Source organism: Limulus polyphemus, unplaced genomic scaffold (genome assembly GCF_000517525.1).
Source record: "Limulus polyphemus unplaced genomic scaffold, Limulus_polyphemus-2.1.2 Scaffold738, whole genome shotgun sequence".
Classification (NCBI taxonomy): Eukaryota; Metazoa; Arthropoda; class Merostomata; order Xiphosura; family Limulidae; genus Limulus; species Limulus polyphemus.
The window spans coordinates 213,375-228,361 of NW_013666348.1; the positions used below are offsets into that span (position 1 = coordinate 213,375).

General features: G+C 33.1%; 1 pseudogene; it reads right to left on the bottom strand.

The window, feature by feature from the left end:
• Nucleotides 1-14,987, bottom strand: part of LOC106460269 — a 106,099-nt pseudogene that overhangs the window by 71,457 nt on the left and 19,655 nt on the right.

Consider the following 14,987-nt stretch of genomic DNA (forward strand, 5'->3'; position numbering starts at 1 on the left):
CCCTCTAAACAACAAATTGTATAAAATCATATTTCAGTATAGTTTGCTAAACTTACTGACCCTAAACGTTGTCTCAGGAAAGAACAGTCGCCTGAAATTAGAAACTATCCTCCCCGGAAGTATACAGACCCTCTAAACAACAAATTGTATAAAATCATGTTTCACTATAGTTTGTTAAACTTACTGACCCTAAACGTTGTCTCAAAAAAGAACAGTCGCCTGAAACTAGAAACAAAAACTATTTCCCTCCCTGGAAATATACAGACCCTCGAAATAACAAATTGTATAAAATTAAATTTCAGTATAGTTTGCTAAACTTACTGACCCTAAACGTTGTCTCAGGAAAAAACAGTCGCCTGAAACTAGAAACAAAAACTATTCCCCTCCCTGGAAGGATACAGACTCTCAAAACAACAAATTTTATATATTTACATTACAAGATGAATGACATTTGAATAAAGGAGTATTCCATCATCAAGATATTAACTATTGTTTCTTAAAGAGCACATTCTTACTCCTCCTTCTCTGTAGTTTGCTAATAAAACAGTTTACATTTGAATTTACTTTACCAAGCCCCTCGATTATCCAGTGAGAGGTTTACATTTGAATTTACTTTACCAAACCCCCTCGATTATCCAGTGAGAGGTTTACATTTGAATTTACTTTACCAAGCCCCCCTCGATTATCCAGTGAGAGGTTTAATTTGAATTTACTTTACCAAGCCCTCCTCGATTATCCAGTGAGAGGTTTACATTTGAATTTACTTTACTAAGCCCCCCTCGATTATCCAGTGGGAGGTTTACACTTGAATTTACTTTACCAAGCCCCCTCGATTATCCAGTGAGAGACACTAAAAAATATTTAGTTAACATAGGTTTAATAATTCATAAATTTTCATTTTTCGTCTTATGTAAGAACTCGCCCTAGACACACACGGGTTTGGTGTGCGTGCGTGGTCACATGTAAGCCCTTTTTACGAGAGAGAGCATAAAGTGGGCGCGTGACGCATACAAACACAAGTTTAATAAGCTACATTCGGATGAACCTCTTGTTACTTTCAACTGTTTTTAATACTTTAAAATATTTAACGAGTTTAAATACAATACAGGACCATGTTTCCAGCAATTCCAAGAACGCCATCTACCTTACAAACGCTTATACTTTTGAAAATAAATTTCGCAAAACCTAGCATTTAATTTCTGCCGGAACCTGTTTTGGATATTTTTATTTATTTATCTACAGGCAAAAACGCGAATAAATATTTTACTGACACAGACAATAACATTTCATCTTCCAAATTCCTCCCCACAGGTTAATAGGACTCCGGTAATTTTTTTTTAAATTAAGCACTGGCAATACTCGTATTTAAAATATGGCTTTCGAGAATGAATATATATACATATCTGACAGTTAAAAATCCCACTTATATTTTCATTGGCAGGTTTGAAACAGGAAAGATCACTTTGCGAGTTTTATTGCCGCTGAAACAGATGGGAACGCCGATTCAAAGGCGAAACGCGTCGGCGCACGTTCGAGAACGCTCTACGTGACGCGATGCTCCTAGACCGAAATTCCAACGTGTCTTTAACTGTCGGTAAGCGCGTGGTTTAAATCCTTTACGACTTAGTTTTGTAATAAATACATAAAAAGTAAATTAATTTCCGATAAAAGAACTATCTGATATATATGACCACATGCACTGATTTCCAAAATATATCAGAGCTTAAAGTTTAAGAAAAACAAACTAAATACACAAAGTAAAAACTTCTGGCCATGTGCATGTATAATATTTGCACTAAGCATGGTATAAATTGTTCACATGTAGGAAAATCCTGTTTTTAATAGTTTTACACATTTATGCACCAAAGTGCTTGTGAATTCATGATTTTCCTGGTTACAAGACCCCTAACATACGAGCCACACTTTTTTTTTAAAAAGAAAATTACATCAACATTGCAACTTATTCCAATGCTGGGGGTCTTCTACGTATTTCATTTTTTTTTTTTTTTTTTTTTGTTCAGTTCTTTACACCGAGTGTTGTAACAGGCAGAAAACCTATGGTTTCTCACTGCGGTTCAACATGTCGACCCCACCGGCAATGAAGGGGTTAAAAACAAGTCGATAATTTGATGGTTAAAGCTAACTGCTAGTTTTGGAGAACTTAATATGAGAGAAAATATTCAAATTTTTAGGGATCCTCTTATAAAATTAATCGCAACGTACAAAACATTAAAATACGTTAGGGAAAAATAACAACAATAGAAGATGAAACTTGGAGATAGGTATTTTACTCAGCAGCCCTATTGGGTGAGAAATAACATTATTATTATATAAGCCTATTATTATATAAGCCTAGAACAGAATTGAAACGCACCCAGCAAATTTGACGGGCGAAATCTCGAGTGATAGCGTGATAAAAACATACCTTGTTGCAAAAATCACCGTCCAGTGACAGCGTTTCAGATGTACGGGTCGGACGCAGATCACACTGAACTGCGCAGGCGCGACAAGGGAGTCATGCCCTGTGTAACGGAGAATTTGAAGACACGATCGTTCGAATGCGAAGTTTATCTTGAGTGAGCATGATTATTCCTACACTAGGCTACAAGACACCATTCCTACTGTAGCACTGCCATATCTTATCAAACGGTGTAAGAAGTATACTAATATCAGCTTTCCAGTATTTGGTATTTTCGACCCATACGAAAACTTATGCGACACATGCGCTAAACACCCAATATAGAGGCCACAAAGTTCAGGAGTGGTGTCCCTAAGTTAGAACAACTGATCAGAGGGAGGGTAACCGATCAGCAGCACTCGGCACATACATGAAAATGCAGATTATGTTTGCGGTATATCGCGAGCTCAAAACTCGGACCTTACGATCCGTAGCCCAGCACGCTAGCCACTAAGCAATAAACACCCATTTTATATGATAAACGGGAATTCTTATGAACAGTTCATGGAAAAAAAAATGGTTTAATAGTAATAATCTGTCGGTTGTGATGTCCATTACATACATATATTTATCTTCAATCTCTTGTTTCTAAACATGCAGTTGTTATAATGTCTCTCGGCAAGTTTGAATATTAATAAAACGGATACTGTTCTTCAGAGAGCAATAATTCTTGGTAGATATACCAATGAGAACATATGGAACACAAAGCTGTGGCCACTAAAACTGGTCACCAGAGGGCGCTAGCTGTCAAAAATTTCGGATGAATTCAGAATTTAAACTATCCCCTCCCCCACACAATGCATAATAGTAAAATGTCACAATTCTACATTAAGATTGTTGATGAGAATACTGTAATAAAATAACTCTAATGTTAGTTAAACATAAAAGGTAAATATATGTGGTAACAAACTAACCAGAAGACTTTCGATAGCCTTACAATACCATGTCCAACGACCATTTACACAATCATAACTTTTAAAAACATCTATTATTCCATACCATTAATTTCGTGAGAAGTCAGTGTTATATTTCATAGAAATATCGAACCTCCTGGTTTTTGAACTAAATATGCCTGTAAAAATTGATGGGATTTGAACTACCACCAACTTCCTGTGGTGCAAAGCTGCAAGTATATTTTAAGTGACTTTTACTAGTTCGGTATTTGCAAAATTTTTGCACCCAAAATTGATAAATATGTTAGAATAAATGCATTTGTAAACATTAAGCATCATCTATTACTGTAGACTAACAGGTTTTGGATTTTGAGCAAAATGGGTTTTTCTTTTATTTGTATGCTTTTTGTTTTTTTATTGGTATTTAAAGACCGCTTGATTAATTTTGATTAGCATGCACTGTTTTTGAAGACGCGTATTCACTGTAATTGTGGCAAATGCTTTCATTTCAAAATGATTTATTCAATGATTCGGAATGTTAATTCTGAATACATGGTCAAACATGTAACAGTTTTGAACCACTTGTCTATAAAGACCAACTTGTCCTAAGCAACCATAGACATTAAGCACTCAAAATGATTTGTATACAAGAAAATCATTTGTACACGTAAACAATTCTCAGATTTGATCTGTAAACAATGTTTTTTGGTGTGTTTTTAAAGTGCATTTCAAATATGATAAAAATGCTGCAAACAATTTATTGGGTTATTAAAAAAACAAGCACAACAATAGATTAAACAGATTATAAATAATGATTGTAAAATCATTCATGAATACACGAGCATACAATATTGCATACAAACATACCACGGTGTACTTTTCATCAATACAGGCAAGTATATAGTAACATTGCAAGAACTGCCAAATAGAATGTTTTTCAATACTAAAATGTGTGTACTTTTCAATTTATGATGCTCTTCTAAAAAAAAGCTGGGTTTCTTCTGTGCAGGTGGGGGTTACTATTAATTTACCACGACCCTATTCTTCTGACAGTGTTTTATTTCAAGTACAAGTGTTTAGGCCTCTCAAAAGTAATAATAAATACTTCGAAGTAACATTCACAACTGTATTTACATTGGCAAGGTCCATACTCAACTATCGCCTACTTGGTAAAGAACATACTGTCGAACAGAAAATTTATCCACTTCTCACTGCACACTTTTGTAGACGTAAAAGTATGTATATAACCCTAAGTCAACTGGAAAACCTGTTCTTCTCAGTGAGTGGCACAGTGCAATATAAATCTTGTGAACTTTATGACATGTACATATTCATATGTCTCATTGTTATGCCTTGTCAACGAAGGAATTTGCAGCCTCTGAGTCCAAGAATGAAATATTCATTTATTATATGACTAGCTCAGTTTTGCAGAAAAAGCAAGAATAGCCATCTAACATTTTTTATATTTTACACAAGTGGTAATGAGCTGGAATTACATTAGCTGTTCCAAAGTTTGAAAGATGCAATTGCTATTTGATTTATAACATCACACTTTTGAAGCTTCACAAACCAGTCACGGGTAAAGATCTCTACATGCACTCTACCCAAGCTTTACAAACCAGTCACAGGTAAAGATCTATACATGCACTCTACCCAAGCTTTACAAACCAGTCACAGGTAAAGATCTATACATGCACTCTACCCAAGCTTTACAAACCAGTCACGGGTAAAGATCTCTACATGCACTTTACCCAAGCTTTACAAACCAGTCACGGGTAAAGATCTCTATATGCACTCTACCCAAGCTCTTTGGTTGTATTGATCTGTGTATCTTTCATGTATGTACTATTTTTATGTAATACTATTTTTCTCTGTGCACAGAACAGATAGACAGACAGACAATATAAAATACACACACATTTACATAAACACATGCTACTGAAACAGCATCCTCTTAAATGTAAAATGCACTTTAAATAATAATAAAACCATGGTCCCAAACTAACCTTAAAACAGAATAAATAAAACAAGTCGTAAATTATTTTATGATAATAAATTGTGAATACATGAAAAGATTAAGAATGCTTAAAATCGTGCCAAACAAATCAAATATGCTGGACCAAATCATGCTACTAAGTAGGGAAAACACTAGCTTTTTTTCAAGGCTGACATGAGGGAAGCTGGGCTTATACTGAAAAATAAAGTTATCATCATGTATATGATGCATATCTAATAGAAAGCAAAGTTTACAAGGAAGAAACTTCGTCAAAACTTGAATGTCGTCACTACATTAAGAGATATGCCACAACTTTTCAAATATTTGTAAATACATCTTTAGTAAAATTCCACTGGAAAATGTGGGTAGAGTTGCTTACATAAAATATTTTAAACAAGTTCAAACTTAAATTGGTCCAATCTATAGGTACTGACCCTCACCATTGGACTTCACACATCCATACTTAGTCAATTTCTAGCCAAGATCATCACAAAATGCTGTATATTCACTGAGACATCACTTCAACATTATAAAATTACATCTACAAAGCAACAAATGTCTACAACTGTATTTCACAGTCTGAAATAAGACATATTGTCAAGGTTACTGTTTGCAAACAAAATTCACCTCTAACACTATACTAACTAAGTGGGTTTAACATACACACGTTAATGTCCTTGCAGATAGTGTACATCAGTCACTTCTATGATCAATAGAAGTACCTTGACACTGACATCTTGAGAAATCAAGCCAATCACACCTTTTTAATCCTTTTGGTGTATTATTCTATAGAGCTTACTGTACAAAATTTAGCCAATCACACCTTACTGTACAAAATCAAGCCAATCACACCTTTTTAATCCTTTTGGTGTATTATTCTATAGAGCTTACTGCTACAAAATTTAGCCAATCACACCTTACTGTACAAAATCAAGCCAATCACACCTTTTTAATCTTTTTGGTGTATTATTCTATAGAGCTTACTGCACAAAATTTGTTCACACATTTGTATGACGACGCATGACCTATCAAGCACATACCAACTAACCTTCTTCGTGTTCCTGAATATGTATGTTCCTTGATTATGCATACGTTGCATTACAGGGAAATCTGGAAGTACTGTAATGATTATTTTATACATGTTGTATAGATCAGTGGTTTCAAACTTAGCCCTAATGTATATGATATGTTTAGATGTAAACCTAAATAAATAATTCAAGGGTGAGGCAAAAATAAAAGAAGTTGAGTATTGACTAGTGGAATATGCCGATAACTCAATTGAGACTGTCCTTCAGTGTTCGGAGAGACAAACACCACTGGTTGGGAAGAACCACTGGCGTTCCCATGCTTTCAGCAGGAAAAAGAAAATTGAGAAATAATTATAAATATTTTGATGAATTTCAAGAACTATTTCATGGTTTTTCTAATAATATGTGTTTCAATTTTTGCATTAGTGACACTGGCAGACATAGGGATGGGAACTACCCTACCATTCCTCAAAACTAATTAGTCTCCTACATCTACCTTTCACAAATAACAATGCCCACCATCAATAATATAAACAAGTTATTTGCACAGGGTTAAAAGTGTGACAAGATATTAGTCATCATAGAATTATGTAATATTTCAGCCAATAATTTCTAATTCCTTTTGCCCACCCATGTCTTGATGGGGATTCTGACAAGTATCATCAAATGCTATTCTCAGATCATCCTTTACAATGGCCATCAATCACGGGAAAAAATATACATATTTAACATTTTTTTTATGGCCAAATGATTTGCCAAAATAAGTATTTCAATTGTCTATCTATGTACTTTCTTACCAATTCAAACACAAACTAATATTCATCTTGAGATCCTGATATCATGGTGTCAATTTGCTTACTTTGGCATGCTTGTGCTTTACCAAGTTCTATTTATAACCTCAACCACCACCCAAACCCTAGTGATAAGCACTACAAGTTAAACAAAGAAGTATGAATGACATGCAAGGCAAGCTGGTCATAACGTTGTTTTGGAGATATATTTATTTACTTTATAGCATTAAATTTTTTAGGTGATCCCTATAATAAATTGTAATTTAAGTTTACCATGCAGCTCTCAGGTACATTGACAAAAGAAACGGTTGCATGTCAGTTTTCACTGTAAATAAAACTAGAACAATGAGAGTTTATTGTATACTAGCATAAAATACCAACGCTCATCTAAGGGATTCTAAGATCCCCTCACGATTCACAGAGGCCTCAATGTCCCAGTCAAGCATCTCCGTTATCTTAATTACTTCTATAGCTACTCCAATGCACCAATTTTTTAAATGATTTGTCTGTTACTATTTCCCAAACTTAATTCAATTCAACTCTTTTTAAAAGCAAATAGTTTTAATTTAGCTTCTCAGATTCGTTTTTCTATCTTCCTATGTTTTTATTTGAATTCTTTTCATTCTCCAAATTTTCTAATATTCTCTGATTCATATTTTTCTTCCCGTTCTTTGTTGCCATTTCCCAAACGTAGTTCAATTCAACTTTTTTTAATTCTCAGATTTGTATTGAGATTCCTATGTTTGTGTTGAAAAAAAAGTATTTGGTAGAAAACCTCCACATATTGTTCATTCAGTAACTGAGAATTAGAAAAAAATATGACACTTTTCTACAGACCTTCAGGAAGTAGAATTAAGGGCAAAAAATTGGCCAAAATTTTTTTGAGTCAAATCTAAAAAATAATATCCAGGTGCAAAAATCCAGAATCTCTTGAGTATGTAATGCAAAGTTTCAGGTTTCTTTCTTCTTAGAGCTATGGCAGTCACACACACACACACACACACAGAGGCTCTTTTATTATTATAGATAAGAGTAATTTGGGGACCAAACTCAGAAATACTTGTATAAAGTCAACATATCATCACACTGGGAAACAACACGTGCATAATTTTACCACCATCTAATTATGGTGTAGTCTCCATTGTAAAACACTTCCTGATTGGATCAAGCTGTAGAGAAGTTCACGGCATGTATCATGCAATCTGCCAATGGTACACAGCGTTGTAACCAAAGCTAAATGATGAGTGGGTGACCAATGAATAGGTAAAAATGATCTTGGTAAGTAAAGGAACACAACAACGCACTAAGTAGATTTTCTGAAAATTTTCAAAAACAACTTCCAAATATTTCTAAAACCAGAAAATTGTTAAATGAAATAACCAAATATTTCCCAATTTCAAGAATGCATGGGAACGCTGTGTGTGACTACTGCTTATTTTGAATAGGATAACATTCTTTTACACAAGATCTGGAGTAAATCCTGAAGTCTCTAATATATACTGCTTTGCTTCTGCAGCTTTATATTAGTGTTCAGACATAACAAACTTGGACATCAGAGAAAAACCAAACAAGTTTTGAATACTAAATGCCTGCAAATTTAAATGCAGGTCAATATGCGAATAAATTACATAAGTGATAGCAGAAAGCTAAAAAATATTGTGCAAGTGATGAATATAATGTCATAAAACAAAATATTCTACCATGAAAACCTGTTTTATGGCTTTGAATTTATTTAGCAAAAACTGCTATGTTATAACACAAAAGAAAAAAAAAAGAAGATAGAAACAGAATCAACACTGCTTTTGTAGTTAAGAAATATGACACTTTTCAAGAAGTAGAATTGTAGAACTTAAGGGTAAAAAATTGGCTAAAATTTTTTTGAGTCAAATCTAAAAAATAATATCTGGGTAATAACTAATAAACACAAAACAGATGCACATGCACACATAAATATCAAACATAAGACTCACCGACTGCTAGCACACGACCCCGTGGTCTTAGCTTTTGTGGTCTTCTCTTGATTAATTTTTGCTGGCTTGCTAGTTGCTCGGCTTCCTGTGGCAATAGCCTTCCCTTCACCAGAGCCCACCTGTAGCTCTGAAGGTGTTTTTTGACACTGTTGCCAACACTTTCCCTTGCTTTTTTGTTGATTCGACCCAGAAGGTCCTGGCTGATGACACGACAAGTCTACAGGAACAAGATTTGCTGATAAAGTCTGTGGATTTTCAACCCTAGTACAAGTTTCTTTTGTAATACTAAATGCGTCTGGCAAATGAATTGGACTTTGTCCACACTGTTTAGGTAGGTTTTCAACTTTAAAATAGGTAGCTTCAGCCAAAGAAGTATTAGAGTCTTTCTTTAAATGTTGTTTACTGGTTGCTGGGCTTTTCAGGTGAGAAGGCTCTCCAACGGAACCGGAAATAAACACACCTAGAGAAAAATAAAATCATGTGAACATTTGTTACTGTACAACTTTTTCTGTAATTTACAAAGAATTAGTCTTTAGAAAGCTTAATATCTTAAGAGCTCCCAAACAGATAAAAAGGTTTCATAATTAAGGAAACACCAAATGCTACTAAGTAGATCAGGATGTTGCATTAAGCTTATAGAAAAAAAAACAAAAAACTCTTGAAATAGCTTTTCCAAATTGTAGTTTTCTTTTTTTCTAGTTGCAATATATATATATATATATATATAGAGGCAATATTCCATTCCCAATTTGCAAAAACCACTTAAATAAAATTTTAAATTAACTCTCTCCAGATGGGTCACGAGTTAAAGGCCATGTCATCATATTTGTTGGCTCGCATTTAAAATTTTATTGAACTACTATTTCCTGAATTTATATACATAAGTTTAGTACGAAACTGTAGATTATAATTCAACTTTTAGTATTATAATTTCATAATTTAAAAGTAAATATTAAAAAACACAGTTAAACATCAACTTTTGTGTGTCACATGGTATGTTGAATGCAGTACTGGTTCAAATTAGATGTTTGTGATGTTTAGTAAGAATAAGGAACTCAATTACTGATATTGACAAGCTAGAATATAAAATAAGAACCTCGTATCTTTTCTATTTGCTGAGATATCGCTCATGTACTGGTGATCGAACAGTGGTCCCCTTCACCTCTTTCCATTTTTGGAAATGGTCCCTTATATACACTTACTTCAATATATGCCATGTGAATAACCAACTGAAATCTCAGAATGTCCCCCAAGTGGCTTTCACAGCCATTTTAAAGTGTTGGGATGCCATCTTGTTCTTTCGAACAAAGATTTCATGGAGGTAGGTTGTGTCTTTAGTCTGCTCAAAGTTTAAAATTTTTTTAGACCCAAATACAGCTTAGTTACTAAGCTTGATAAATTATGGTGGAATTCTATGGTATCATTATAGTAATTTATGATTTTCTGGTTATTCAAAAGTATATAACAAAAAAAGTTAATTTCATATCCTCCACACGTGAAATTTTAAAAGGCTTAGCAACCTACGTCAAGCAGCAACCGAGTACAAAGGTTGTAACTAGAAGAGATAATTGTTTGCTTTACTTATTTAGTTACTGTTCTATGTTTTAAGAAAAATGTTTAAGAACTTATTTCAAAATAGCAATAATCTACATATGTATATAACGTATAATAATTGAAATGTGACTGTATTTTACAAAATACTAGTTTACTAAAACACAGCCAAGACAGGTTACTTTGTAAAGACTAAAGATCAGTTTTATATCATTGGATACAGTAGCATGAGAGTACGTGTGCCACATCATTGTAACTTCTATATTGTTAGACAAGCATGGCTGAAAGGTCAATATAATAAAAATAAATATACAAGTGTATAATGTTACGAGATTTAAGCTATTTAGTCTAAACATTCATGTTTCCGTGTTACAATTTGTTGTTATTCTAGAACGAAAGAGGCATAATTTATATTTATTTCCTAATATTTATGGTGGTTACAAGATCGGTCAAATCTACCGAACCTGTACAGAGATTCATTAGTGAAAATAACAGATAAAATATAAAATTTTTTCTTAAGAAACATTTGATAACTATCTGGACATTATAAAGATTTTGCATGTGAAATTTGAAAATTTTCTGATGCATAAAAGTATTTTTAATCTTATAATGAAAATTACTTTGCATTTTGGATAGGCAACGTGCGAAAAACATTGCTTAACAAACCTTAATACTTAATAAAAAAAAATTGATATTTAGCGAATGAAAACAATGTAATGTTTACTGATAATCTGCCAAATTTCATTAACATATGCTTACTAAATTAAAAGTTATAGCATGAAAACTATAACAAGCACAAAATGGTTACAAGGTCAGTTCCAGGGATCAAGCCCGTGCTGAAAGAGTTAACACGAAGGATGTATCTTTAATTAAACATTGTGTCATTCCTCAGTGTTTATGGTTGTCTATATTTAAATTGTTTCATAAATTTCCAAGATACTTTTATTGTCGTTCAAACAAAAACATAGTAATAGTAACCAGATGAATTTATTAATAGTACAAAATACTGTAGCAGAAGACAATAGAAAATAGATTGAAGAATGTAGTAGTATTTTATATGCGAGTCCTCCGTTTAACACAGAGCACTGCACCCTGTTTTCATGCTGTCATACAGTTTATTAATGTAACATTGGAATATTGTTCAACATGCCCACACTGCCTTATGAATATTCATATTGGGACTTTTGCAGGCTAATCCATGGTTGTGAATGTTCCATCAGCGTTTTCATCATTAGAATATCATTTCACCACATTTGCTGTATGCTTTGCAGGAAGATGAATTATCAAGAGATGAGTTATGTTACCGAGGGAATGTAATGATGAATCAGGATCTGCCTGTACCAGTCAAAAGTTGAGATACCATCAATTTTTTGAACACTTCTAGCTGTAATAGGCTTTATACTTATGTGGCACTTTATGATTGGTTGGGTAACAACTAGTCACAGTGTAAATCACCAATTACTGTGCTTTGGTGTAGTTCACATACTATTTGCTTTTTAAATTACTACTCCTAAATTTTCCACAGCTATTTCCAATACTAATAAAAACAAGGTAAAGTCTGTAGTTATAAGCTATTTACTATAATCAGCCAGTAACAGAGAGTGAACTACACCGTGCATAAATGCTATATTTTTTTAGAATACAAGTTGCAGATTTTTGCAAACACCATTGTATCTCAACCTCAGATGACATTACTACATGTTTAAATTCATGTAACAGAAGATTAAGGTTAAAATATACATGTAGAAGCATGTAATTACAAGTACATCATTTCCACTTTCGAATATAAATTTGTGTTTCAAAATATTGTTTATATCATGGCTAACTATCTCAAATATGTTACCAGTACTTACTTTTCATTTTATAGTACTTTAAAATGGTAAACACTTGAGATATAATCAAGGAGAAGACATCTTTGAACATTTTGTATCAGAGTGCTTTCGAAAGTGCTCGGATTATAGGGTTTTTATAATTTTGTAACAAGACTTATTGAACCCACGTGTTTTTCTGACATCATGGACATTTTGTATCTTTATAACTGGCATTATGTAATAGGTCATTTTTTAAATGCTTCATTCTTACCAATCTGCTGGGAAATACATAAACCATTACAATAAAATTAATAATGATTATTGTTTGATTCACAATTAAAGTCTGAAAAACAGTATTTTGCAATAAAACAATAAATTCTTGAAGATATTCTTATAAAGTATATTTTTAAGTATTGAAGTCAGAATGAATAGATGACTATTCTTCTTCCTGAAGAATAGTCATCTAATCGAAAGCGCTCGAGTTTTGGGTCTTATTTTAAGTTTATTACACTTTATATGTGATCCTTTTATCAAGAAGTCAGTATGAAATATTTTAAAAACGTTAAGGTTTTGAATAAAACGATAACACTGTATTCAACCAGAAACTGAATGATACAAAAACAAACCAGTACCTGTAGTAACAAAAAGCCATTGCTAAATCTAACACAAATACACTTTATAGATAATTTAAATTTCTGGATCTTGCAATTTAACTGCACATGTGAATTACATTTGAGTACAATTTGTAATACAGTTAATGTGGTATATGGATAGAAAATGTATGAACAATAAAACATTGAGTATTACACGAGAGTCATCATGCTTTTACACAGCATTTTACAATAAGTATTAAAATGTGTGAATTATGTTTCAAAAAATATAAAGGAAATCATTCTTCTGTTTTTATTCAATGTGTATATAATATCAAATGCTAGCTCAAAAATCAAACTTCCTGTAATGTTAATGCTTTATCAAGACTAATCAAATAAGTAATTTCCTGTTCTACTTAGATGAACGACTAATAATTTCACTTCCTACCTTTTGTTCCCAAAGATGGAACCTTATATTTTTCCTCCAAATACAAATTCACAGGTTCTGTAACAACTGGAGGTATCAGAGACAGTGGTCCACTGCTTATAGAAGTGTCTTTACGGGGTCTTCCAGGCTTTTTCTTAATAATGGTTTCTAGTTGAGTGGCTGGAGCGACTGTTTCTAGCTTGTAATGATACCTAGAAGTAGATGGTGGTAGCCACTGTTCTGGGGCTGGTAGTTGTCGCTCAGTTCCAAACTCTAGTTTAGGTCTTGTACTCTGTCCTTTAGTTAAAGTTAAAAGCTTAGCTTTATTACCAACAGGAGGGGAAATAGTATTGTCCAATGCTGATGTGCTAGTGGGATCAATTGTGGCACTAGTCTGATTCTTGGATTTCAAAATTTCAAAAACACCTATAAATGAAATTGTCAAATGAATGTTTGACCATTTGTGTTGCTTACATAACAAACAACATGTAATCTCATACAGTAATATTTTCACATTTAGAAATCCTAAAAAAATTGAGTTTCTGTACTTCAACATTACAGTAACTATCTCTCTCTCTCTCTTTTTGGTGTAATATACACAAAAAAAAGTTTATCTTGTTCAATATTTACCTTTAAAAAAAACCAGGATTCACTAAATTCTGTTCATTTAAGGTTGGCTCAACCTGGTAAGGTTATCTGCTGAAATCACAGCATACAGTATGCTACACCAGACGTACTTCCCAGTCTTATGGTGTGTGTTCTTTTATTATTATTATTATTATTATAGTAGTGGTTCCAACATGGTCCTTAGACACAAACACTGGTACCCCACAAATTGTTTATTCTTGGGTATCACTTCTAACTCTAAATAAACCCTTTATTCAATAAACAGGTGACAAGAGGCATGTAATTTGAATCAGTGCATCCAATTTAACAATTAGTTAATTTTTTCTTTGTAGACACCGTGTGTAGTAAAACCACAACTATTAGTTTCTTTGGGACAGTAAACTTCAGAATCTCAGGGTTGACAACTTTGCTTAAATATTCACAGACTATGTTATCAACAAAGCCAGTAAACATAAAATTAATTTCAAAACTTACTAAACCTTTATTATTTCTTCACACAATAAAACACAATGCTCATATGCAGAAACTAATCAGAATTGACTTAAAAGCAATACGTACAAAAATATCAAAGAAGTATATATACACACACACACACGCACATACATACATATACGTACAGATTTTGTTGAATAAGATCAGAAGGAGAAACCGGGCCAATTCACACTAACTACAACTTTTGCCCCAACATTCGATTACATGACCCGACAGCAAAAGACGATAAGATAACCTTGGAGTTTCAGCAGAAACTTGTCAAAAGGCAAATATCAGAAGGAGAAACCGGGCCAATTCACCACTATCTACAACTTTTGCCCGTTGTTCTAACAATGTTAAAACGACTTATCGAC